The 25,831-nt window shown below is 43.9% G+C and overlaps 1 long non-coding RNA gene and 2 pseudogenes across 3 annotated transcripts; 2 read left to right on the forward strand and 1 right to left on the reverse strand.

Moving 5' to 3' along the window:
• Window positions 1-14: 14 nt before the first annotated feature.
• Window positions 15-2,531, reverse strand: LOC145880049 (uncharacterized). Its single transcript, XR_014392945.1, has 2 exons — window positions 2,042-2,531; window positions 15-1,895 (listed from the first exon to the last, which is right to left on the reverse strand). It is a non-coding gene; the product is annotated as an uncharacterized LOC145880049 (long non-coding RNA).
• A 2,533-nt stretch (window positions 2,532-5,064) lies between these two features.
• On the forward strand, window positions 5,065-8,359 carry LOC145879944 (Ig kappa-b4 chain C region pseudogene; annotated as a pseudogene). The gene is made up of 3 exons (XR_014392822.1): window positions 5,065-5,122; window positions 6,278-6,394; window positions 7,773-8,359. The product of XR_014392822.1 is annotated as an Ig kappa-b4 chain C region pseudogene (transcript).
• An 8,531-nt stretch (window positions 8,360-16,890) lies between these two features.
• On the forward strand, window positions 16,891-18,981 carry LOC145880048 (Ig kappa-b4 chain C region pseudogene; annotated as a pseudogene). The gene is made up of 2 exons (XR_014392944.1): window positions 16,891-17,008; window positions 18,393-18,981. The product of XR_014392944.1 is annotated as an Ig kappa-b4 chain C region pseudogene (transcript).
• The last annotated feature ends 6,850 nt before the right edge of the window (window positions 18,982-25,831 follow it).

Consider the following 25,831-nt stretch of genomic DNA (forward strand, 5'->3'; position numbering starts at 1 on the left):
ACTGCAGTCTTAAATGTTGTTGAATGGTATAGAAATGTATTAATAAAGCCTGATTCACAGTTTCTTTGAAAACTATCAGACCTAAATGTCATTGCTTAGTTATTTATGTTCTCACTTGAAACCACATCTTCAACCACTAGTTCATATTATAACAAGAATAACACCAGGATAAGTCTAGATACTACAATGTTAACAGATTAACAGGAGAGGTCTAGATACTACAATGTTAACAGATTAACAGCAGAGGTCTAGATACTACAATGTTAACAGATTAACAGGAGAGGTGTAGATACTACAATGTTAACAGATTAACAGGAGAGGTGTAGATACTACAATGTTAACAGATTAACAGGAGAGGTCTAGATACTACAATGTTAACAGATTAACAGCAGAGGTCTAGATACTACAATGTTAACAGATTAACAGCAGAGGTCTAGATACTACAATGTTAACAGATTAACAGGAGAGGTCTAGATACTACAATGTTAACAGATTAACAGCAGAGGTCTAGATACTACAATGTTAACAGATTAACAGCAGAGGTCTAGATACTACAATGTTAACAGATGAACAGGATAAGTCTAGATACTACAATGTTAACAGATTAACAGGAGAGGTCTAGATACTACAATGTTAACAGATTAACAGCAGAGGTCTAGATACTACAATGTTAACAGATTAACAGGAGAGGTCTAGATACTACAATGTTAACAGATTAACAGGAGAGGTCTAGATACTACAATGTTAACAGATTAACAGGAGAGGTCTAGATACTACAATGTTAACAGATTAACAGGAGAGGTCTCGATACTACAATGTTAACAGATTGTAGTAAACAATTTGTTTTACAAGATCCACATAATATAACCAGTATCACAGCTTCACGATAGTCATAGAGTCTTCTATACCTCCAAACCCTCTGGGAACAGTGTGAACATCTGGTGACAGTGCTGCTCTATTCTGGGACAAGCAGAACCACCCAGCCCTGTGTATGTAAATCTCAGTTTCAGTCCCACAGCTACCAGTCTAGACGTTTAACAGTTTCACAGCCTGAAATACCCTGGACTGTGCCAGATAAGAGGGAGTGACTGGTTTTAACCTCTTTGGTGGATTCAGGGAAGTTACAATAACAGATATTCCATCACGTAATTAATGACAGATAAAACATATATTATTCAAACATGTTTCATGTTTGAGCCCAGCATCATGTCTCAGTCACAGATGTAACAGTCAGTAACCTGCTCATCAAAACAGGCAATATAATGCTAGATGATCACATGACATATTTGGTTGTGAGGTTCATATGGGGATTCGAATTATGGGGCTGATGCAAAGTCACAATTGTTTCTTTTTTACATCTGTGGATCTGACTCTGATTATGAACAGGTAATGTGTGTTTTAAAACTTCATGTAACTTTTAGAAGTGAACTTCACAACCATGACAATTATTCACAAGTATGATGAGGATGATGGAGAACATGTGATCTGAATTATGCTTTGTAAACATACTCAAAGTTGACATCCTCTACTGATCAGCGTTCCATGTCACTGTCTCTTCCCCCTCAGCACCTGCAGTAGGTCCCAGCTGTAGAAGTACAGTCACTGTGCAGTCTGACTGAGGGAGGTTTTTGCATCTTCAGCCTGGACTCCACTGATGGTCAGAGTGAAGTCACTCCTAGATCGACTGCCACTGAATCTAGATGGAGTCTCAGACTGAAGTGTTGTAGCATCGTAAATAAGGAGTTTAGGAGCTCCTCCAGGTTTCTGGTGATACCAGGCTAAAAAGTCATTGTTGTAAACACTACTGCTGGTTTTACAGTTCAGAGAGACTGTCTGTCCTGGGACAACAGCTTTCACTGTAGGAGTCTGAGTCACAACGTACTGCCCTCTGGCTTCTGAAATATATAGTAAAAACATTGATATGAATGAAATATTACATAGTAATTCATAGTTCTGAATAGAAATATTAACATTGATATACTGTACATGTAAACATTGTAGATTTAATTAATTTTCAACAATAAATTCCAAAAACTGTAACCTTGAAAGCAGAAAGCAAGTGTCCAGATGAAGATGGTGATAAAAGTCATGGTTGTTGTGGGTTCTGTTGTCATGAAGGACAGCTCTCAGTCATGAAGTGTTAAACTCACAGGGCTATAAACACTACCAGAGCACTGAAGCATGTGCTGTCTATGCAAAGTGTCCTCTCTATGCAAACAGTCTTTATTGATCCCCCAGGGAAACTGTAGTTGGAGTTCCCCTTCCTTCATTGCCTCAGCATATGACACCCTCAGCACTACTCTGGTCACGTCAACCTGCCTCTCTCCCACCTGACACTTACGATCTCCAGCAACATCAGCACCCCTACAGTTGACACACAACTGTATCCACCAAAACTACACAATCCTCTGTCCCATGCCCTCCTGCACACAAAAGGCAAGGGTCCACCTCCTCAGAAATGTCACTCCTATTGGTCCAGATTCTTCTTTATCATGTCTGACACCATTCTTCCTCAACAAACATCTTCCCACTACACTCAGCTCTTCTCCCTCGCTGTCCACAATCACATCTATCTGTTCACCAAGCTCTTGCCACTCCATCAGCTACATTGCTTGCAGAGCACTGATGGCGTTTCTCCAAAACCCAACTTCTGTTCCTGACCTCTCCATGCTTCATTCACCTTCTCACAACCTCCATTCATTGGAGAGATCTGTGTGAGCAGGAGCATTTTAAAGGATGAAGCTGATTGTTCAGCCAATCAGGGTCTTAAGTGGTTAACAAGCCTCAGCTCGGCTCAATTAAAGGCCTGGGAACGTGCTGAAAGGATCTAGCCAGGTGTGGCAGGAGAGGCGTTTTGCCTTGACATAACCACAGTTCGTTTTAGGGGGTTATAATAATGTTATATAATGTCAATAAATATTGTTGAATCTTTGCTTGAAATTCAATACCTGACTGAGGGACTTCAGGGAGGGAGACACAACAGATATGCCACCATGTAATTAATGATAGATAATACTGTATGTCTGTTTGAGCCCAGCAGCAGCATAAAACATATATTATTCAAACATGTTTCATGTTTGAGCCCAGCATCATGTCTCAGTCACAGATGTAACAGTCAGTAACCTGCTCATTAAAACAGTTAATATAATGCTGGATCATCACATCAATATTTGGTTGTGAGGTTCATATGGGGATTTGATTTAGGGGGCTGATGCTGATGTAACACCACCTTCTTTATCTTTACGTCTCTACATCTTGTTTTGCATATTGGACTGGTATTGTGGGTATTTCAGAACTTCAAATTACTTTATAAGGTGTACTACATTGATGATGATGATGATGATGAGTAACATGTGATCTAGAATGATGCTTTCTAAACATATTCAAAGTTGACTTCACTAACCAGTGTTCCATGTCACTGTCTCTTGTATGACAGAACCTCAGGTTGTTCTAATGGGTCATAATCATGTTATATGATCTCAGTAAATATGGTTCAATCTTAACTTGAAATGCACTACCCAATACAGGGGCCTAACAGAGACTGGGATACTTATTCTGAAATTATGTGAGACATTATTATTTCACATAGATGGAGTCTATTCAATTTATTGTCTGAAATGTTAATAAAAGGTTTGTTAGCCATAGCAAAAGAGAAGGCATATGTATGTAGTCTGGACCTATGGGTGTTGTCAGTTCAGGAATGATTTAACATGAAGGTGGATAAGTTTACATTATAGTCACTATCACTGATATATTTAGCACAGAGCTGAATATGGTGATAAAAGTCATGGTTGTTGTGGGTTCTGTTGTCATGAAGGACAGCTCTCAGTCATGAAGTGTTAAACTCACAGGGCTATAAACACTACCAGACCACTGAAGCATGTGCTGCTAATGCAAAGTGTCCTCTTTATGCAAATTTACTTTTTTTGGTCCTACTAGGAAACTGTAGTCATTTTTATTATTATTTTAGTTTTTTTTCAGACTACAAAACAAGGTGTATTACTGCACTTAATTTATGTTGAAAAAAGGGAGAGGGATGAAAAATGTTCGTAAAATAAAATCAACAAATATCTATGTACTTCATAGGTCAAAGTCACCTGTCTAATCAGGTCCCTCCCTACACAGTCTCAGGGGGCAGGCAGGGAGAAACATCTTCAGACAGTGTTCCCTGCAATGCTTCGGCTGTTAATTCCTGAAGACCCAAAAACCTTTCAGCTGCAGATATAATTATGTCCAGTTTCTTGGATTTCTTGTTTGTTTGGGCAGTACAATTTATCACCTGCACAATAAACGCGTCAAAATCCACCTTCTTCAGGATCAGTGTATCAGGATCCCTCAATGACATTCTCAGGCTCTGGGGCATCCACTGCCATAGCTTCCTCAGCTCAACTCCTACAACTATTTCCACCGCCTCCGTGTAGGAGACCTGTTGAAGAGGTTTGTGTGAGCAGCAGCATTTTAAAGGTTGGGGCTGATGGTCCAGGCAATCATGGCTCTGATTGGTAAACTAGGTTTAACTGGGCTAAATTAGAGTCTGGCAAGGTGCTGGAAGGTTCTAGCAAGACAGAGGTCTTGCTCTTGACAGAAACTCACATTGTTTTAGGGGCTTATAACTTTGTTAATCCATCTCAATAAATATGGTTGAATAATTGCTTGAAATTCATTACCTGACAGAGGGATCTTACAGAGACTGGGGTTTTTGTTCTGAAATGATGTGAGACACTGTTGTTGCACAGAGTCCATTCAACGTATTATGTGACATGTAAAGGCAATGTTAACATATGAACTACAGCGAAATAGGAGGAATACTAATGCAATCTGGACCTATGGGTGTTATCACTTAAGGAATGATTTAACATGAGGGTGGATGAGTTGACATTATAGTCAGCATCACTGATATATTTAGCTCAGAGTATTTTAGTTCAGTCAGTGTTCCATGTCACTGTCTCTTCCCCCTCAGCACCTGCAGTAGGTCCCAGCTGTAGCAGTACAGTCACTGTGCAGTCTGACTGAGGGAGGTTTTTGTACGGCTCTGTATCACTGTGTGAACACCCAGGCACTTACATGGTGTGCACTCTGACAGTAGTAATCTCCTGCATCTTCAGCCTGGACTCCACTGATGGTCAGAGTGAAGTCACTCCCAGATCCACTACCACTGAATCTAGATGGAGTGTCAGTGAACTTGTTGTTTATCTGATAAATGAGGAGTTTAGGAGCTTCTCCAGATCTCTGTAGGTACCAGGCTAAGTCATTACTGTATATACTACTGCTGAGTTTACAGCCAATGTTGACCGTCTCTCCAGTGCCAACAGCTTTCACTGCAGGTGTCTGAGTCAGAGTGAACTGTCCTCTGGATTCTGAATATTGAGTGGTGAGAGAAACAAACAAAACACTTTTTAATATCTGAAATTATGCAATTAATACATTTAACCTGAGATAAGCATGATTACTTACTCAATTATCATTTCTTAGACATTCATCATTCTTATACCTTGTATGTAGAAAGCAAGTGTCCAGATGAAGACGGTGATAAAAGTCATGGTTGTTGTGGGTTCTGTTGTCATGAAGGACAGATCTCAGTCATGAAGTGTTAAACTCACAGGGATATAAACACTCCCAGAGCACTGAAGCATGTGCTGCTAATGCAAAGTATCCGGATGCATTATGCAAATTAATTTGTAAAATCTATTTCAGTTTCCAAGTCGGTTCCCATCATTAAAATATATTTTGTCCTGCATTAGCTAGCTTTAATAACATCAAACAGCAACTGTTAACTCAGATAACTGATCCATAGTCATTTTTATGTCACACCACCATTATATTGTTATTCTGATGATGATCAGATATAATGAACTGTCTGTTCACTCATGCTTGGTCTCTGATGTAAGTTCCTCTAATCAGTTAGTGAACACTTCTCTAAACTAAAGCTGGTAGGATTCCTCTGGTAGTGTTGTCTGTCCTCTGTGACTTTACCACCACTGTTAAATCTGAGATCAACATGTTTAATAAAGTAATATACAACATGGATCACTATCGCTACTGCTGCTGCTGTTGTCTTTCATATGGACAATATGGAGGAATACTAGCAACACTGATCTAATGCTGGACTGTACCTCCAGACTAGGAGAACACCTGATACACAGAGGAAGGAAAAATACTACTATCTGGATTTAAGATACAATTCATATTTGTATTATTTATAAACAGCTTATATGAAGTGTTTGTTCTACCTGGAAGATGTTAAAGTCTATTAGTGTTGATTATGAGTCTGTATGAGTGATCTTCACTGTAACAGCTGCAGCATCACAACACAGAGAGGTTTTTGTACCAGCAGTAATATGGATTGTATCACTGTGGTGGACTTTTGGTAGTGGCACCAGACTTGATGTTGGAAGTAAGTAAACAACAAAATGTACCGTTTTATTCACCTTTTGATGTCGTGAGTCAGTATCTCTATTAATTTTGTCTTCATATTGAGGATAAAAAAATAAAAAAACGTTTTTTATGATATTTTTTAAAATACACAAGGCCTTTCACGTACTATGGCCAATTTTAATAAACGTGTTATTACATCTAATCAAATTTGAGCTATATTTTTTAAAGATTAAAGTGATTAGCCTACATCTTAGATGAGGTGTATGAATAAACATACTGCGCCTTGTAAGAAACGTAGTAAAGTAGGTTTCTGTTCAATGTTAAGGAAAACTAAATTAAAAACACTATTTCAAATTGAGTAGATTAAATCATTTCTGTAAAGTATTCATACCATAGTGGAGTTAATTTTTTGAACCACAGTCTAAAGAAATTCAGCTTGCCCAATGGTCAGGAGGTTTTTGTACCAGCAGTAATAGTGGATTGTATCACTGTGGAGGACTTTTGGTAGCGGCACCAGACTTGATGTTGGAAGTAAGTAACAAGCTCTTTTGTTATTTCTTTCTGATTACATTTTTTTGTATTTTACTTTCTTAAACTCTGTCTCCATGAAAATATTTTTCTACTACTTTCGACGAAGCCTTCTCTCAAATAACATTTTATTTAACCAAAATGTTAAAAGGTAGGTGTTTATTTATATGTCTGGTTTGATGGATTGCAGAGTATAATTCTGGTATGATAACTATTTACAAATATTGGATATAGTTGTTGCATTGTGTATTACTGTTAGTGTCAGATTTTAGAACTTTCACTCTTAAATATTTTTGGTTAAATTTTGCTTTTGACTGAGCCTTCTTTCAAACAACATTTTATTGAATCAAAATGATAAATTGTACGTTTATTTATGTCTGGTTTGTATGATTGCGGACCATAACTTAATTCTGGTAAATAACTATTTAACAGTATTGCATATAATATTCATCATTGTTGCATTGTATTCATGGTAGACTTCACTGTTAGTGTGAAGACAAAGGTTCTCAGTTATGGTTGTAACTGACTTCATAATCTAACATGGTTGATATGTGATGAAAATACTATGAATATGACTAGGTTATTCTGATCAGATCCATTCCTAAACAATATCTGTATAACATGTATAACTGACACCGTATGACTAGTAACTAGTTATTTAACCACTTTATACTTGTTTGGTTCATAAATCTGCTGTATCATATTACTTTAGTGTTTTCTCCACATATTCTAAACAATCTAACTCATACATTCATATTTAGAGGGCATTTCCACTTCACTGTATTTTGATGTGTACTTTGCTGAAGATAATCTCTTACTGTAGCTGTACTTGATGTAGTTACTTAGTTGATGTGTTCTGTTTGTTCCAGGTAACAGTGCCCCCACCCTCACCGTCCTGCCCCCCTCTAGTGAGGAACTGTCCAGTACAACAACAGCCACACTGACGTGTCTGGCCAACAAGGGCTTCCCCTCAGACTGGACCATGAGCTGGAAAGTGGACGGGACCAGCAAGAACCAGAAGACCAGTCCCGGGGTACTGGAGAAGGATGGTCTATACAGCTGGAGCAGCACCCTGACTCTCACTGCCCAGGAGTGGACCAAGGCAGGAGAGGTGACCTGTGAAGCCCAGCAGAAATCCCAGACTCCAGTCACCAAGACCTTGAGGAGGGCTGACTGTTCTGGGTAGGACCCCTCAGTCACACCCCTGTGGAGAGAGGCTGCTGGTTCCTCTGCTTTGACTCTGTTCTGAGATCAGATGTTCTCTGTCTTATTGATCACTGACATGTAGACTAACAGGGGGCTTTGCTTGAGTTCATGTATCAATCCTCTCTGTAGACTGAGGTTGTATCAGTGTTAGATGTGATGTGTTCTGTTTTATTACTATTAGATACTGTAGGAATGTTTGCTTTGATGCTTTGATGAATAGATGAAAATAAAGATTTCTCTTTGGAACAAATATTTGTATTTTCTCTTTCTATAATTAGACTTTGGTCTTAAATGTTGTTGAATGGTAGAGAAATGTATTCATAAAGCCTATTTCACAGTTTATTTTAAAACGATCAGACCTAAATGTCGTTGCTTAGTTATTTATGTTCTCACTTGAAACCACATTGTCATTAACCAGTAGTTCATACTAACACAAGATACTACAATGTTAACAGATTAACAGCAGAGGTCTAGATACTACAATGTTAACAGATTAACAGGAGAGGTCTAGATACTACAATGTTAACAGATTAACAGGAGAGGTCTAGATACTACAATGTTAACAGATTAACAGGAGAGGTCTAGATACTACAATGTTAACAGATTAACAGCAGAGGTCTAGATACTACAATGTTAACAGATTAACAGCAGAGGTCTAGATGCTACAATGTTAACAGATTAACAGGAGAAGTCTAGATACTACAATGTTAACAGATTAACATGAGAGGTCTAGATACTACAATGTTAACAGATTAACAGCAGAGATCTAGATACTACAATGTTAACAGATTAACAGGAGAAGTCTAGATACTACAATGTTAACAGATTAACAGCAGAGGTCTAGATACTACAATGTTAACAGATTAACAGCAGAGGTCTAGATACTACAATGTTAACAGATTAACAGGAGAGGTCTAGTTTTCTACAATGTTAACAGATTAACAGGAGAGGTCTAGACACATGCAGTAGATGGTACTCCTTATTCATTTTTTCTTGGACAGTTTTTTACCTGCTTGATTTATAGACTCATAAAGACAGTAAGCTATTGTTATTGAACATTTGATCGATATCTTGGACTCTCACCAATGTGATCACACCTACATTAAGCTAAATTTGTTTCACAAGATCCACATAATATAACCAGCATCACAGCATCAACGATGGTCATAGAGTCTTCTATACCTCCAACCCCCTGGGAACAGAGTGAACATCTGGTGACAGTGCTGCTCTATTCTGGAACAAGCAAAACCACCCAGCCCTGTGTATGTAAATCTCAGTTTCACTCCAACAGCTACCAGTCTAGAAGTTTAACAGTTTCACAGCCTGAAATACCCTGGACTGGGACAGATATGAGGGAGTGTACTGGTTTTAACCTCTATGGTGGATTCAGGGAAGTTACAATAACAGATATTCCATCACATAATTAATGACAGATAAAACATATATTATTCAAACATGTTTCATGTTTGAGCTCAGCACCATGTCTCAGTCACAGATGTAACAGTCAGTAACCTGCTCATCAAAACAGGCAATATAATGCTAGATGATCACATCACATATTTGGTTGTGAGGTTCATATACGGATTCGATTTATGGTGCTGATGCAAAGTCACAATTGTTTCTTTTTTACATCTGTGGATCTGACTCTGATTATGAAGAGGTAATGTGTGTTTTAAAACTTCATGTAACTTTTATAAGTGAACTTCACAACCATGACAATTATTCACAAGTATGATGAGGATGATGGAGAACATGTGATCTGAATGATGCTTTGTAAACATACTCAAAGTTGACATCCTCTACTGATCAGCGTTCCATGTCACTGTCTCTTCCCCCTCAGCACCTGTAGTAGGTCCCAGCTGTAGCAGTACAGTCACTGTGCAGTCTGACTGAGGGAGGTTTTTGTACGGCTCTGTATCACTGTGTGAACACCCAGACACTGTTGGGGTAGTGTAAACTCTGACAGTAGTAATCTCCTGCATCTTCAGCCTGGACTCCACTGATGGTCAGAGTGAAGTCACTCCCAGATCCACTGCCACTGAATCTAGATGGAGTCCCAGACTGAAGTGTTGTAGCACGGTAAATAAGGAGTATTTTAGTTCAGTCAGTGTTCCATGTCACTGTCTCTTCCCCCTCAGCACCTGCAGTAGGTCCCAGCTGTAGCAGTACAGTCACTGTGCAGTCTGACTGAGGGAGGTTTTTGTACGGCTCTGTATCACTGTGTGAACACACAAGCACTTACAAGGTGTCAGCCTGGACTCAACACACATCTTCCCACTACACTCGGCTCTTCTCCTTCTTCCTCACTGTCCACAATCACATCTATCTGTTCTATGTAAATCTCAGTTTCACTCCCACAGCATTCAGTCTAGCAGTTTAACAGTTTCACTGTCTGAAATACCCTGGACTGGGCCAGATGTGAGGGAGTGGACTGGTTTTAACCTCTATAGTGGATGCAGGAAGGGAGACATAACAGATATGCCATAATGTAATTGATGACAGATAATATGTCTGTTTGAGCCCAGCATCATGTCTCATTCACAGATCTTACAGTCAGTAACCTGCTCATTAAAACAGTTAATATTATGCTAGATGATCACATCAATATTTGGTTGTGAGGTTCATATGGGGATTGTATCTAATGGTGCTGATGCTGATGTAACATCACTTTCTTTTTCTTTACTTCTCTACATGGTATTGTGGGTATTTAAGCACTTCAAATAACTTTTGGAGGTCCACTACAACGATGATGATGATGAGTAACATGTGATCTGAGTGATGCTTTCTAAACATATTCAAAGTTGACTTCACTACATCAGTGTTCCATGTCACTGTCTCTTGTACGACAGAATATCAGGTTGTTTTAGTGGGTTATGATTATGTTATATGATCTCAGTAAATATTGTTGAATCTTAGCATGAAACTCACTACCTGACTGAGGGACCTAACAGTGACTGGGATATTTATTCTGAAGAAATCGGAGACATTATTTCACATAGATGGAGTCCATTCAAGTTAGTGTCTGAAATGTTAATAAAATGTTTGTTAGGCAGGGCAAAAGGGACGGACTATTTATGTCGTCTGGACCTATGGGTGTTGTCATTTCAGGAATGCTTTAAAGGTGGATGAATTTACATTATTGTCAGCATCACTAGCTCAGAGTATTTTTGTTCAGTCAGTGTTCCATGTCACTGTCTCTTCCCCCTCAGCACCTGCAGTAGGTCCCAGCTGTAGCAGTACAGTCACTGTGCAGTCTGACTGAGGGAGGTTTTTGTACGGCTCTGTATCACTGTGTGAACACCCAGACACTGTTGGGGTAGTGGTAACTCTGACAGTAGTAATCTCCTGCATCTTCAGCCTGGACTCCACTGATGGTCAGAGTGAAGTCACTCCCAGATCCACTACCACTGAATCTAGATGGAGTCCCAGACTGAAGTGTTGTAGCATAGTAAATAAGGAGTTTAGGAGCTCCTCCAGGTTTCTGGTGGTACCAGGCTAGGTAGTTATTGTTGTAAACATTACTGCTGGTTTTACAGTTCAGAGAGACTGTCTGTCCTGGGACAACAGCTTTCACTGTAGGAGTCTGAGTCACAACGTACTGCCCTCTGGATTCTGAAAATATAATAAAAACATTGATATGAATGAAATATTACATAGTAATTTATAGTTCTGAATAAAAATATTAGCATTGATATACTGTACATGTATACACTATAGATTAAATGAATCTTCAACAATAAATTCTGAAAACTGTAACCTTGAAAGCAGAAAGCAAGTGTCCAGATGAAGATGGTGATAAAAGTCATGGTTGTTGTGGGTTCTGTTGTCATGAAGGACAGCTCTCAGTCATGAAGTGTTAAACTCACAGGGATATAAATGCTCTTAGAGCAGCAGGGCAGATGCATTATGCAAATTCATGTTTCAAACCTATTTCAGTTTCCAAGTAGGCTCCAATAACTAGAGTATTTTATCCTTCATGTCACAGTTTTTATAACATCAAACAGCAACTTTTTACTCAGATAACTAATGTATGGTAACTTTAATGTCACACCACCATTATATTTTTATTCTGATGATGATCAAATAAAATTTTATTGGTCACGTACACATGGTTAGCAGATGTTAATGTGAGTGTAGCGAAATGCTTGTGCTTCTAGTTCTGACAGTGCAGTAATATCTAACAAGTAATCTAACAAAATCACAACAAATTCCTTATACACACACAAATGTAAAGGGATGAATAAGAATATGTACATATAAATATATGGATGAGCGATGGCCGTGCGGCGTAGGCAAGATGCAGTAGATGATATCGAATACAGTATATGCATAAGAGATGAGTAATGTAGGACATGGAAACATTATTAAAGTGGCGTTATTTAAAGTGACTAGTGATCCATTTATTAAAGTGGCCAGAGATTGAGTCAGTATGCTGGCAGCAGCCTCTCTATGTTAGTGATGGCTGTTTAACAGTCCAATGGCCTTGAGATAGAAGCTGTTTTTCAGTCTCTCGAAATAGAAAGCCGAATCTGGATTTAATTTTGGATTGGAGATGTTTAATATGAGTCTGGAAGGAGAGTTTACAGTCCAGCCAGGCACCTAGGTATTTGTAATTGTCCACATATTCTAAGTCAGAACCGTCCAGAGTAGTGATGCTAGTCGGGCGGGCGGGTGCGGGCAACGATCGGTTGAAGAGCATGCATTTAGTTTTACTAGCGTTTAAGAGCAGTTGGAGGCCACAGAAGGAGTGTTGTATGGCATTGAAGATTGTTTGGAGGTTTGTTAACACAGTGTCCAAAGAAGGGCCAGATGTATACAGAATGGTGTCGTCTACGTAGAGGTGGATCAAGGAATCACCCGCAGCAAGAGCGACATCATTGATATATACAGAGAAAAGAGTCGGCCCGAGAATTGAACCCTGTGGTACCCCCATAGAGACTGCCAGAGGTCTGGACAACAGGCCCTCCGATTTGACACACTAAACTCTATTTGAGAAGTAGTTGGTGAATCAGGAGAGGTAGTCATTTGAGAAACCAAGGCTGTTGAGTCTGCCGATAAGAATACGGTGATTGACAGAGTCGAAAGCCTTGGCCAGGTCGATGAAGACGGCTGCACAGTACTGTCTTTTATCGATGGTGGTTATGATGTCGTTTAGTACCTTGAGCGTGGCTGAGGTGCACCCGTGACCAGCACGGAAACCGGATTGCACAGCGGAGAAGGTACAGTGGGATTCGAAATGGTCAGTGATCTGTTTGTTAACTTGACATTCAATGACTTAAATGCTGCTGACTGACTTCATTTAAAAAAAATTGATATATTTTTTTAATTGAACTACGTAGGCAAGTCAGTTAAGAACAAATCATTTTTTACGGTGACGGCCTACCCCGGATGACGCTGGGCCAATTGTGCGCCGCCCTATGGGACTCCCGATCACCGCCGATTGTGATTCAGCCCGGGATCGAACCAGCATCTGTAGTGCCGCCTCTAGCATTAAGATGCAGTGCCTTTGACCGCTGCGCCACTCGGTAGCCCAACTGATCTAAAGGGGAGATCTCCAGAGCCGGCTGCTCTCTGGAACTACCATAATGGTGTCTGACTGAGGGAGGTTTTTGTACTTCTCTGTATCACTGTGTGAACAGCCAGACACTGTTGGGGTAGTGTAAACTCTGACAGTAGTAATCTCCTGCATCTTCAGCCTGGACCACTGAGGGTCAGAGTCAAGTCACTCCCAGATCCACTGCCACTGAATCTAGATGGAGTCCCAGACTGAAGGGTTTTAGTTAAGTATATTAGGTATTTAGGAGCTCCTCCAGGTTTCTGTTGATACCAGGCCATCCCCTGTCCATAGATGTCACTGTTTACTGCATGCTGGTCTTACAGCTGAAAATGAATGAGTGACTCACTGAAACAGTTTTCACTGCAGGAGTCTGAGTCACACTGACCTGGCCTCTAGACTCTGAAACAGAGATGGCATGTCGAATTAGCATTAAATTGTTCATTCATTTGTCCATATAGATTATTAACTTAAAGTGTAATAAGGTTATATCGCCTAATATTGCAATGGTCTGCGTCATTTTCTGTCAAATATATTACCTTGGAGACACAGGGCAAATATACAGATGAAGACAGTGATAAAAGTCATGGTTGCTGTGGGTTCTGTTGTCATGAAGGACAGCTCTCAGTCATGAAGTGTTAAACTCACAGGGCTATAAACACTACCAGACCACTGAAGCATGTGCTGGCTATGCAGAGCATCATCACTATGCAAATCATCTTCTGGTCTTCTCCATATCCACCGTTACTCAGTAAACGTAGACCACTAAGGATCCATTACAACTGAGAGTCCATTACAACCTGATGATCTTGCTCCCACAATTGTCACCTAATAACCATTAAAGTCCATATTAATATGTAAATAAATTATGTGAATAAAAAGGGTATAAATACAATGGATATTATTGGTTTAAGGGCTATAACATATGATTACTATCAATGTTGTTTAACAAGACAATAACATAATGAATACTGAAGAAAATATTTGTAAAAGTACTATATAATGTAACTAACTAACATACACTGAGTATACCAAACATTAAGAACACCTTCCTAATATTGAGTTGCACCGTCCCCTTTTTGTCCTCAGAACAGCCTCAATTCATCGGGGCTTGGACTCTAAAAGGTGTTGAAAGCGTTCCACAGGGATGCTGGCTCATGTTGACTCCAGTGCTTCCCACAGTTGTGTCAGGTTGGCTGGATGTCCTTTGGGTGGTGGACCATTCTTGATACACACGGGAAACTGTTGAGCGTGTAAAATCCAGTAGCGTTGCAGTTCTTGACATAAAACGGTGCGCCTGGCACCTACCACCATACCCTGTTCAAAGGCACTTAGATTTCTGTTCTTGCCCATTCATCCTCAATGGCACACGTACACAGTCCATGTTTCAATTGACACAAGGCTTAAAAATCATTCTTTAACCTATTATTAGACCAAATAGTATCTGCGTTCTGTCTCCCTCCAGTGGTCGGGTCAGTAACTGCAGTCTGTGTGTTATTTGATGCTGCTGACTGACTCAGATCTAAAGGGGAGATCTCCAGAGCTCTGATGTCTCCAGTCTCCTGCTTCACCTGTTGCTCTCTGGAACTACCACAGTGGTGTGAGGGAGGATGTATGGGTAATGTTTGGGGGCTTTATTGTGTGTTTGAATCATGTTGATTAAATTCTAGCTATTCAAAATACAGGTCATCTTTAGGGGTTTGGATCATTGCACATCATCTCTATCCAGATTGGTTGATGGTTTTCCTTGAGTTACTCAACAGAGTCAACATGTAGTTAATGGTCAGGAGAAACATTTAGTGATCAGTTATGATCTAAGGTCTTCTAGACATAGTTCTAGTTTGACTCTATTGTTGTTCAGCTCTACTACACACTGTGTCATTGCACTGAATCATCTCCTCCTCTCAGCACCTGCAGTAGGTCCCAGCTGTAGCAGTACAGTCACTGTGCAGCCTGACTGAGGGAGGTTTTGGTATGACTCTGTATCACTGTGTGAACACCCAGACACTGTTGGGGTAGTGTAAACTCTGACAGTAGTAATCTCCTGCATCTTCAGCCTGGACTCCACTGATGGTCAGAGTGAAGTCACTCCCAGATCCACTACCACTGAATCTAGATGGAGTGTCAGTGAACTTGTTGTTTATGTGATAAATGAGGAGTTTAGGAGCTTCTCCAGATCTCTGTAGGTACCAGGCTAAGTAATTACTGTATATACTACTGCTGAGTTTACAGCCAATGTTGACCGTCTCTCCAGTGCCAACAGCTTTCACTGCAGGTGTCTGAGTCAGAGTGTACTGTCCTCTGGATTCTGAATATTGAGAGGTGAGAGAAACAAACAAAACACTTTTTAATATCTGAAATTATGCAATTAATACATTTACCCTGAGATAAGCATGATTACTTACTCAATTATCATTTCTTAGACATTCATCATTCTTATACCTTGTATGTAGAAAGCAAGTGTCCAGATGAAGACGGTGATAAAAGTCATGGTTGTTGTGGGTTCTGTTGTCATGAAGGACAGATCTCAGTCATGAAGTGTTAAACTCACAGGGATATAAACACTCCCAGAGCACTGAAGCATGTGCTGCTAATGCAAAGTATCCGGATGCATTATGCAAATTAATTTGTAAAATCTATTTCAGTTTCCAAGTCGGTTCCCATCATTAAAATATATTTTGTCCTGCATTAGCTAGCTTTAATAACATCAAACAGCAACTGTTAACTCAGATAACTGATCCATAGTCATTTTTATGTCACACCACCATTATATTGTTATTCTGATGATGATCAGATATAATGAACTGTCTGTTCACTCATGCTTGGTCTCTGATGTAAGTTCCTCTAATCAGTTAGTGAACACTTCTCTAAACTAAAGCTGGTAGGATTCCTCTGGTAGTGTTGTCTGTCCTCTGTGACTTTACCACCACTGTTAAATCTGAGATCAACATGTTTAATAAAGGAATATACAACATGGATCACTATCACTACTGCTGCTGCTGTTGTCTTTCATATGGACAATATGGAGGAATACTAGCAACACTGATCTAATGCTGGACTGTACCTCCAGACTAGGAGAACACCTGATACACAGAGGAAGGAAAAATACTACTATCTGGATTTAAGATACAATTCATATTTGTATTATTTATAAACAGCTTATATGAAGTGTTTGTTCTACCTGGAAGATGTTAAAGTCTATTAGTGTTGATTATGAGTCTGTATGAGTGATCTTCACTGTAACAGCTGCAGCATCACAACACAGAGAGGTTTTTGTACCAGCAGTAATATGGATTGTATCACTGTGGTGGACTTTTGGTAGTGGCACCAGACTTGATGTTGGAAGTAAGTAAACAACAAAATGTACCGTTTTATTCACCTTTTGATGTCGTGAGTCAATATCTCTATTAATTTTGTCTTGATATTGAGGATTTAAAAAACAACCACGTTTTTTTATGATATTTTGAAAAATACACAAGGCCTACACGTACTATGGCCAATTTTAATATACATGTTATTACATCTAATCAAATTTGACCAACATTTTCTAAAGATTAAAGTGATTAGCCTACATCTTAGATTAGTTGTATGAATAAACATACTGCACCTTGTAGGAAATATATAGTAAACAGTAGGTTTCTGCTCAGTGTTAAGGAAAACCAAATAAAAAACACTTTATTTAAAATTGAATAGATTAAATCATTTCAGAAAAGTATTCATACCATAGTAGAGTTAATTATTTGAGCCACAGTCTAAAGAAATTCAGCTACCCCAATCTTCAGGAGGTTTTTGTACCAGCAGTAATAGTGATTGTATCACTGTGGAGGACTTTTGGTAGCGGCACCAGACTTGATGTTGGAAGTAAGTAACAAGCTCTCTTGTTATTTCTTTCTGATTACATTTTTTTGTATTTTACTTTCTTAAACTCTGTCTCCATGAAAATATTTTTCTACTACTTTCGACGAAGCCTTCTCTCAAATAACATTTTATTTAACCAAAATATTAAAAGGTAGGTGTTTATTTATATGTCTGGTTTGATGGATTGCAGAGTATAATTCTGGTATGATAACTATTTACAAATATTGGATATAGTTGTTGCATTGTGTATTACCGTTTGTGTCAAATTTTAGATCTTTCACTCTTAAATATTTTTGGTTAAAGTTTGCTTTTCACTGAGCCTTCTTTCAAACAACATTTTATTGAATCAAGAGGATAAATTGTAAGTTTATTTATGTCTGGTTTGTATGATTGCGGACCATAACTTAATTCTGGTAAATAACTATTTAATACTATTATATATAATATTCCTCATTGTTGCATTGTATTCATGGTAGACTTCACTGTTAGTGTGAAGACAAAGGGTCTCAGTTTTGGTTGTAACTGACTTCATAATCCAACATGGTTGATATGTGATGAAAATACTATGAATATGACTAGGTTATTCTGATCAGATCCATTCCTAAACAATATCTGTATAACATGTATAACTGACACCATATGACTAGTAACTCTAGTTATTTAACCACTTTATACTTGTTTGGTTCATAAATCTGCTGTATCATATTACTTTAGTGTTTTCTCCACATATTCTAAACAATCTAACTCATACATTCATATTTAGAAGGCATTTCCACTTCACTTTATTTTGATATGTACTTTGCTGAAGATAATCTCTTACTGTAGCTGTACTTGATGTAGTTACTTAGTTGATGTGTTCTGTTTGTTCCAGGTAACAGTGCCCCCACCCTCACTATCCTGCCCCCCTCTAGTGAGGAACTGTCCAGTACAACAACAGCCACACTGACGTGTCTGGCCAACAAGGGCTTCCCCTCAGACTGGACCTTGAGCTGGAAAGTGGACGGGACCAGCAAGAACCAGAAGACCAGTCCCGGGGTCCTGGAGAAGGACGGGCTATACAGCTGGAGCAGCACCCTGACTCTCACTGGCCAGGAGTGGACCAAGGCAGGAGAGGTGACCTGTGAAGCCCAGCAGAATTCCCAGACTCCAGTCACCAAGACCTTGAGGAGGGCTGACTGTTCTGGGTAGGACCCCTCAGTCACACACCCCTGTGGAGAGAGGCTGCTGGTTCCTCTGCTTTGACTCTGTTCTGAGATCAGATGTTCTCTGTCTTATTGATCACTGACATGTAGACTAACAGAGGGCTTTGCTTGAGTTCATGTATCAATCCTCTCTGTAGACTGAGGTTGTATCAGTGTTAGATGTGATGTGTTCTGTTTTATTACTATTAGATACTGTAGGAATGTTTGCTTTAATGCTTTGATAAATAGATGAAAATAAAGATTTCCCTTTGGAACACATATTTCTGTTGTCTCTTTTAATAATTAGACTGCAGTCTTAAATGTTGTTGAATGGTATAGACATATATTAATAAAGCCTGATTCATAGTTTCTTTGAAAACTATCAGACCTAAATGTCATTGCTTAGTTGTTTATGTTCTCACTTGAAACCACATTGTCATCAACCAGTAGTTCATACTAACACAAGATGCTACAATGTTAACAGATTAACAGGAGATGTCTAGATACTACAATGTTAACAGATTAACATGAGAGGTGTAGATATGTCACGGTTGTTGTCAGTGAATGAGGACCAAAACGCAGCAGGTACGTGAATGCTCATCTTGATTTTTAATTATCTTCAAAACGAACGTACAAAATAACAAAACACGAACGATCAACAAAAACAGTCTGGTAAGGCACAAGGCGAAACACAGAACAATCACCCACAAATAACACATACAAACACACCCTAATATATGGGACTCTCAATCAAAGGCAGATAGACAACACCTGCCTTCAACTGAGAGTCCCAACCCCAATCAACCAAACATAGAAACACACACACTAGACTAACCCTAGAATTAACTAAACATAAACCAAAACCCGGAAATACTAAATCAAACACCCTTTACACAAACACAACACCCCGAACCACATAAAACAAATACCCTCTGCCACGTCCTGACCAAACTACAAAAACAATTAACCTTATACTGGCCAGGACGTGACAGTACCCCCCCCTTAAAGGTGCTACCCCAGAAGCACCTTAAAAAATAACCCCAAGCAACACCAAAAAAAAAAATCCCCTTTTCTAAAGGGAGGGAAGGGAGGGTGGCTGCCGTCAACGACGGCACTGTGCTACACCCCCCCTCCCCAACCCACCTATTTCTGGAGGTGGCTCTGATTCCGGCCGTTCCAGGCTGTCGGGCCACTCTGGCATCGCCGAGGGGCAGTCGGGCCAGTCTGGCATCGCCGGGGGGCAGTCGGGGCAGTCTGGCAATTCGGGAGAGTCTGGGCAGTCTGGCAATTCGGGACAGTCTGGGCAGTCTGGCAATTCGGGACAGTCTGGGCAGTCTGGCAATTCGGGACAGTCTGGGCAGTCTGGCAATTCGGGACAGTCTGGGCAGTCTGGCCACTCGGGCCACTCCGGCAGTTCAGGGCAGTCTGGCCAGTCTGGGCGTTCAGGGCAGTCTGGCCACTCCGGCAGTTCAGGGCAGTCTGGCCACTCCGGCAGTTCAGGGCAGTCTGGCCACTCCGGCAGTTCAGGGCAGTCTGGCCACTCCGGCAGTTCAGGGCAGTCTGGCCACTCCGGCAGTTCAGGGCAGTCTGGCCACTCCGGCAGTTCAGCGCAGTCTGGCCACTCCGGCAGTTCAGCGCAGTCTGGCCACTCCGGCAGTTCAGCGCAGTCTGACCACTCCGGCAGTTCAGCGCAGTCTGACCACTTCGGCAGTTCAGCGCAGTCTGGCCACTCCGGCAGTTCAGCGCAGTCTGACCACCCCGGCAGTTCAGCGCAGTCTGACCACTCCGGCAGTTCAGCGCAGTCTGGCCACTCCGGCAGTTCAGCGCAGTCTGGCCACTCCGGCAGTTCAGCGCAGTCTGACCTCTCTGGCGACTGTTGACTGGCGGGCAGCTCTGACGACTGTTGACTGGCGGGCAGCTCTGACGATGACTGTTGACTGGCGGGCAGCTCTGACGATGACTGTTGACTGGCGGGCAGCTCTGACGATGACTGTTGACTGGCGGGCAGCTCTGACGATGACTGTTGACTGGCGGGCAGCTCTGACGATGACTGTTGACTGGCGGGCAGCTCTGACGATGACTGTTGACTGGCGGGCAGCTCTGACGATGACTGTTGACTGGCGGGCAGCTCTGACGATGACTGTTGACTGGCGGGCAGCTCTGACGATGACTGTTGACTGGCGGGCAGCTCTGATGATGACTGTTGACTGGCGGGCAGCTCTGATGATGACTGTTGACTGGCGAGGCTGGGTTGACGCACTTGTAGCCTGGTGCGTGGTGCTGGTACTGGGCTTACCAGATTATGTACACGCACCTCCAGGCTAGTGCGGGGAGCGGGAACAGGACGAGTCGGACTGGGTTGACGCACTTCCGGGTCCGCACGAGAGACAGGAGCTGGAAACCCAGGGCTATGGAGGCGCACAGTCGGTCTCGATCTTACCTCCTGCACAACCCGTCTTGGCTGGATGGAACTAGTAGCCCTGTACGAGCGGGGTGCCCGTACAGGGCAGACTGGGCTGTGCAGGGGCCTGATGGTAGCCGTGCGTAGAGCGGGAGTTGGGTAGCCTGGTCCTCGGAGGCGTACCGGCGACCAGATGCGCTGCGCAGGCATCCTCCTACCAGGCTGGATGCCCGCTCTAGCACGGCACCTGCGAGGGGCTGGAATAACGCGCACCGGACTGTGCGTGCGTATAGGTGAGATAGTGCGCTCCTCAGCGAAACATAGCGCTCTCCACCCCATACGCTCCTCCATATAACCACGGGTAGCTGGCTTCCGGCTCTTCTTACGCCTAGCCAAACTACCCGTGTGCCCCCCCCCAACATTTTCTTGGGGGTGCCTCTCGTGCTTCTCCTTCAGCGCGTACTTGGCCTCGTACCACCGCCTCTCTGCCTTGGCTGCCTCAATTTCCCACTGCGGGCGTCGATAATCCCCAGCCTGGTGCCAAGGTCCGGCCCCGTCCAGAACTTCCTCCCAGGTCCATTTCTCCCGCCAGTCCAACTCGAATTCCCTCTGCTCCTTCTTCTGCTGCTTGGTCCTTGAGTGGTGGGTGATTCTGTCTCGGTTGTTGTCGGTGAATGAGGACCAAAACGCAGCAGGTACGTGAATGCTCATCTTGATTTTTAATTATCTTCAAAACGAACGTACAAAATAACAAAACACGAACGATCAACAAAAACAGTCTGGTAAGGCACAAGGCGAAACACAGAACAATCACCCACAAATAACACATACAAACACACCCTAATATATGGGACTCTCAATCAAAGGCAGATAGACAACACCTGCCTTCAACTGAGAGTCCCAACCCCAATCAACCAAACATAGAAACACACACACTAGACTAACCCTAGAATTAACTAAACATAAACCAAAACCCGGAAATACTAAATCAAACACCCTTTACACAAACACAACACCCCGAACCACATAAAACAAATACCCTCTGCCACGTCCTGACCAAACTACAAAAACAATTAACCTTATACTGGCCAGGACGTGACAGTACCCCCCCCTTAAAGGTGCTACCCCAGAAGCACCTTAAAAAATAACCCCAAGCAACACCAAAAAAAAAAATCCCCTTTTCTAAAGGGAGGGAAGGGAGGGTGGCTGCCGTCAACGACGGCACTGTGCTACACCCCCCCTCCCCAACCCACCTATTTCTGGAGGTGGCTCTGGTTCCGGCCGTTCCAGGCTGTCGGGCCACTCTGGCATCGCCGAGGGGCAGTCGGGCCAGTCTGGCATCGCCGGGGGGCAGTCGGGGCAGTCTGGCAATTCGGGAGAGTCTGGGCAGTCTGGCAATTCGGGACAGTCTGGGCAGTCTGGCAATTCGGGACAGTCTGGGCAGTCTGGCAATTCGGGACAGTCTGGGCAGTCTGGCAATTCGGGACAGTCTGGGCAGTCTGGCCACTCGGGCCACTCCGGCAGTTCAGGGCAGTCTGGCCAGTCTGGGCGTTCAGGGCAGTCTGGCCACTCCGGCAGTTCAGGGCAGTCTGGCCACTCCGGCAGTTCAGGGCAGTCTGGCCACTCCGGCAGTTCAGGGCAGTCTGGCCACTCCGGCAGTTCAGGGCAGTCTGGCCACTCCGGCAGTTCAGGGCAGTCTGGCCACTCCGGCAGTTCAGGGCAGTCTGGCCACTCCGGCAGTTCAGGGCAGTCTGGCCACTCCGGCAGTTCAGGGCAGTCTGGCCACTCCGGCAGTTCAGCGCAGTCTGGCCACTCCGGCAGTTCAGCGCAGTCTGGCCACTCCGGCAGTTCAGCGCAGTCTGACCACTCCGGCAGTTCAGCGCAGTCTGACCACTCCGGCAGTTCAGCGCAGTCTGACCACTTCGGCAGTTCAGCGCAGTCTGGCCACTCCGGCAGTTCAGCGCAGTCTGACCACCCCGGCAGTTCAGCGCAGTCTGACCACTCCGGCAGTTCAGCGCAGTCTGGCCACTCCGGCAGTTCAGCGCAGTCTGGCCACTCCGGCAGTTCAGCGCAGTCTGACCTCTCTGGCGACTGTTGACTGGCGGGCAGCTCTGACGACTGTTGACTGGCGGGCAGCTCTGACGATGACTGTTGACTGGCGGGCAGCTCTGACGATGACTGTTGACTGGCGGGCAGCCCTGACGATGACTGTTGACTGGCGGGCAGCTCTGACGATGACTGTTGACTGGCGGGCAGCTCTGACGATGACTGTTGACTGGCGGGCAGCTCTGACGATGACTGTTGACTGGCGGGCAGCTCTGACGATGACTGTTGACTGGCGGGCAGCTCTGACGATGACTGTTGACTGGCGGGCAGCTCTGACGATGACTGTTGACTGGCGGGCAGCTCTGACGATGACTGTTGACTGGCGGGCAGCTCTGACGATGACTGTTGACTGGCGGGCAGCTCTGATGATGACTGTTGACTGGCGAGGCTGGGTTGACGCACTTGTAGCCTGGTGCGTGGTGCTGGTACTGGGCTTACCAGATTATGTACACGCACCTCCAGGCTAGTGCGGGGAGCGGGAACAGGACGAGTCGGACTGGGTTGACGCACTTCCGGGTCCGCACGAGAGACAGGAGCTGGAAACCCAGGGCTATGGAGGCGCACAGTCGGTCTCGATCTTACCTCCTGCACAACCCGTCTTGGCTGGATGGAACTAGTAGCCCTGTACGAGCGGGGTGCCCGTACAGGGCAGACTGGGCTGTGCAGGGGCCTGATGGTAGCCGTGCGTAGAGCGGGAGTTGGGTAGCCTGGTCCTCGGAGGCGTACCGGCGACCAGATGCGCTGCGCAGGCATCCTCCTACCAGGCTGGATGCCCGCTCTAGCACGGCACCTGCGAGGGGCTGGAATAACGCGCACCGGACTGTGCGTGCGTATAGGTGAGATAGTGCGCTCCTCAGCGAAACATAGCGCTCTCCACCCCATACGCTCCTCCATATAACCACGGGTAGCTGGCTTCCGGCTCTTCTTACGCCTAGCCAAACTACCCGTGTGCCCCCCAAAAAATTTTTCTTGGGGGTGCCTCTCGTGCTTCTCCTTCAGCGCGTACTTGGCCTCGTACCACCGACTCTCTGCCTTGGCTGCCTCAATTTCCCACTGCGGGCGTCGATAATCCCCAGCCTGGTGCCAAGGTCCGGCCCCGTCCAGAACTTCCTCCCAGGTCCATTTCTCCCGCCAGTCCAACTCGAATTCCCTCTGCTCCTTCTTCTGCTGCTTGGTCCTTGAGTGGTGGGTGATTCTGTCTCGGTTGTTGTCGGTGAATGAGGACCAAAACGCAGCAGGTACGTGAATGCTCATCTTGATTTTTAATTATCTTCAAAACGAACGTACAAAATAACAAAACACGAACGATCAACAAAAACAGTCTGGTAAGGCACAAGGCGAAACACAGAACAATCACCCACAAATAACACATACAAACACACCCTAATATATGGGACTCTCAATCAAAGGCAGATAGACAACACCTGCCTTCAACTGAGAGTCCCAACCCCAATCAACCAAACATAGAAACACACACACTAGACTAACCCTAGAATTAACTAAACATAAACCAAAACCCGGAAATACTAAATCAAACACCCTTTACACAAACACAACACCCCGAACCACATAAAACAAATACCCTCTGCCACGTCCTGACCAAACTACAAAAACAATTAACCTTATACTGGCCAGGACGTGACAGTACCCCCCCCTTAAAGGTGCTACCCCAGAAGCACCTTAAAAAATAACCCCAAGCAACACCAAAAAAAAAAATCCCCTTTTCTAAAGGGAGGGAAGGGAGGGTGGCTGCCGTCAACGACGGCACTGTGCTACACCCCCCCTCCCCAACCCACCTATTTCTGGAGGTGGCTCTGGTTCCGGCCGTTCCAGGCTGTCGGGCCACTCTGGCATCGCCGAGGGGCAGTCGGGCCAGTCTGGCATCGCCGGGGGGCAGTCGGGGCAGTCTGGCAATTCGGGAGAGTCTGGGCAGTCTGGCAATTCGGGACAGTCTGGGCAGTCTGGCAATTCGGGACAGTCTGGGCAGTCTGGCAATTCGGGACAGTCTGGGCAGTCTGGCAATTCGGGACAGTCTGGGCAGTCTGGCCACTCGGGCCACTCCGGCAGTTCAGGGCAGTCTGGCCAGTCTGGGCGTTCAGGGCAGTCTGGCCACTCCGGCAGTTCAGGGCAGTCTGGCCACTCCGGCAGTTCAGGGCAGTCTGGCCACTCCGGCAGTTCAGGGCAGTCTGGCCACTCCGGCAGTTCAGGGCAGTCTGGCCACTCCGGCAGTTCAGGGCAGTCTGGCCACTCCGGCAGTTCAGGGCAGTCTGGCCACTCCGGCAGTTCAGGGCAGTCTGGCCACTCCGGCAGTTCAGCGCAGTCTGGCCACTCCGGCAGTTCAGCGCAGTCTGGCCACTCCGGCAGTTCAGCGCAGTCTGACCACTCCGGCAGTTCAGCGCAGTCTGACCACTCCGGCAGTTCAGCGCAGTCTGACCACTTCGGCAGTTCAGCGCAGTCTGGCCACTCCGGCAGTTCAGCGCAGTCTGACCACCCCGGCAGTTCAGCGCAGTCTGACCACTCCGGCAGTTCAGCGCAGTCTGGCCACTCCGGCAGTTCAGCGCAGTCTGGCCACTCCGGCAGTTCAGCGCAGTCTGACCTCTCTGGCGACTGTTGACTGGCGGG

The sequence above is a fragment of the Salmo salar genome, chromosome 07, assembly GCF_965601325.2.
Source record: "Salmo salar chromosome 07, fSalSal1, whole genome shotgun sequence".
In the NCBI taxonomy this organism is placed as follows: Eukaryota; Metazoa; Chordata; class Actinopteri; order Salmoniformes; family Salmonidae; genus Salmo; species Salmo salar.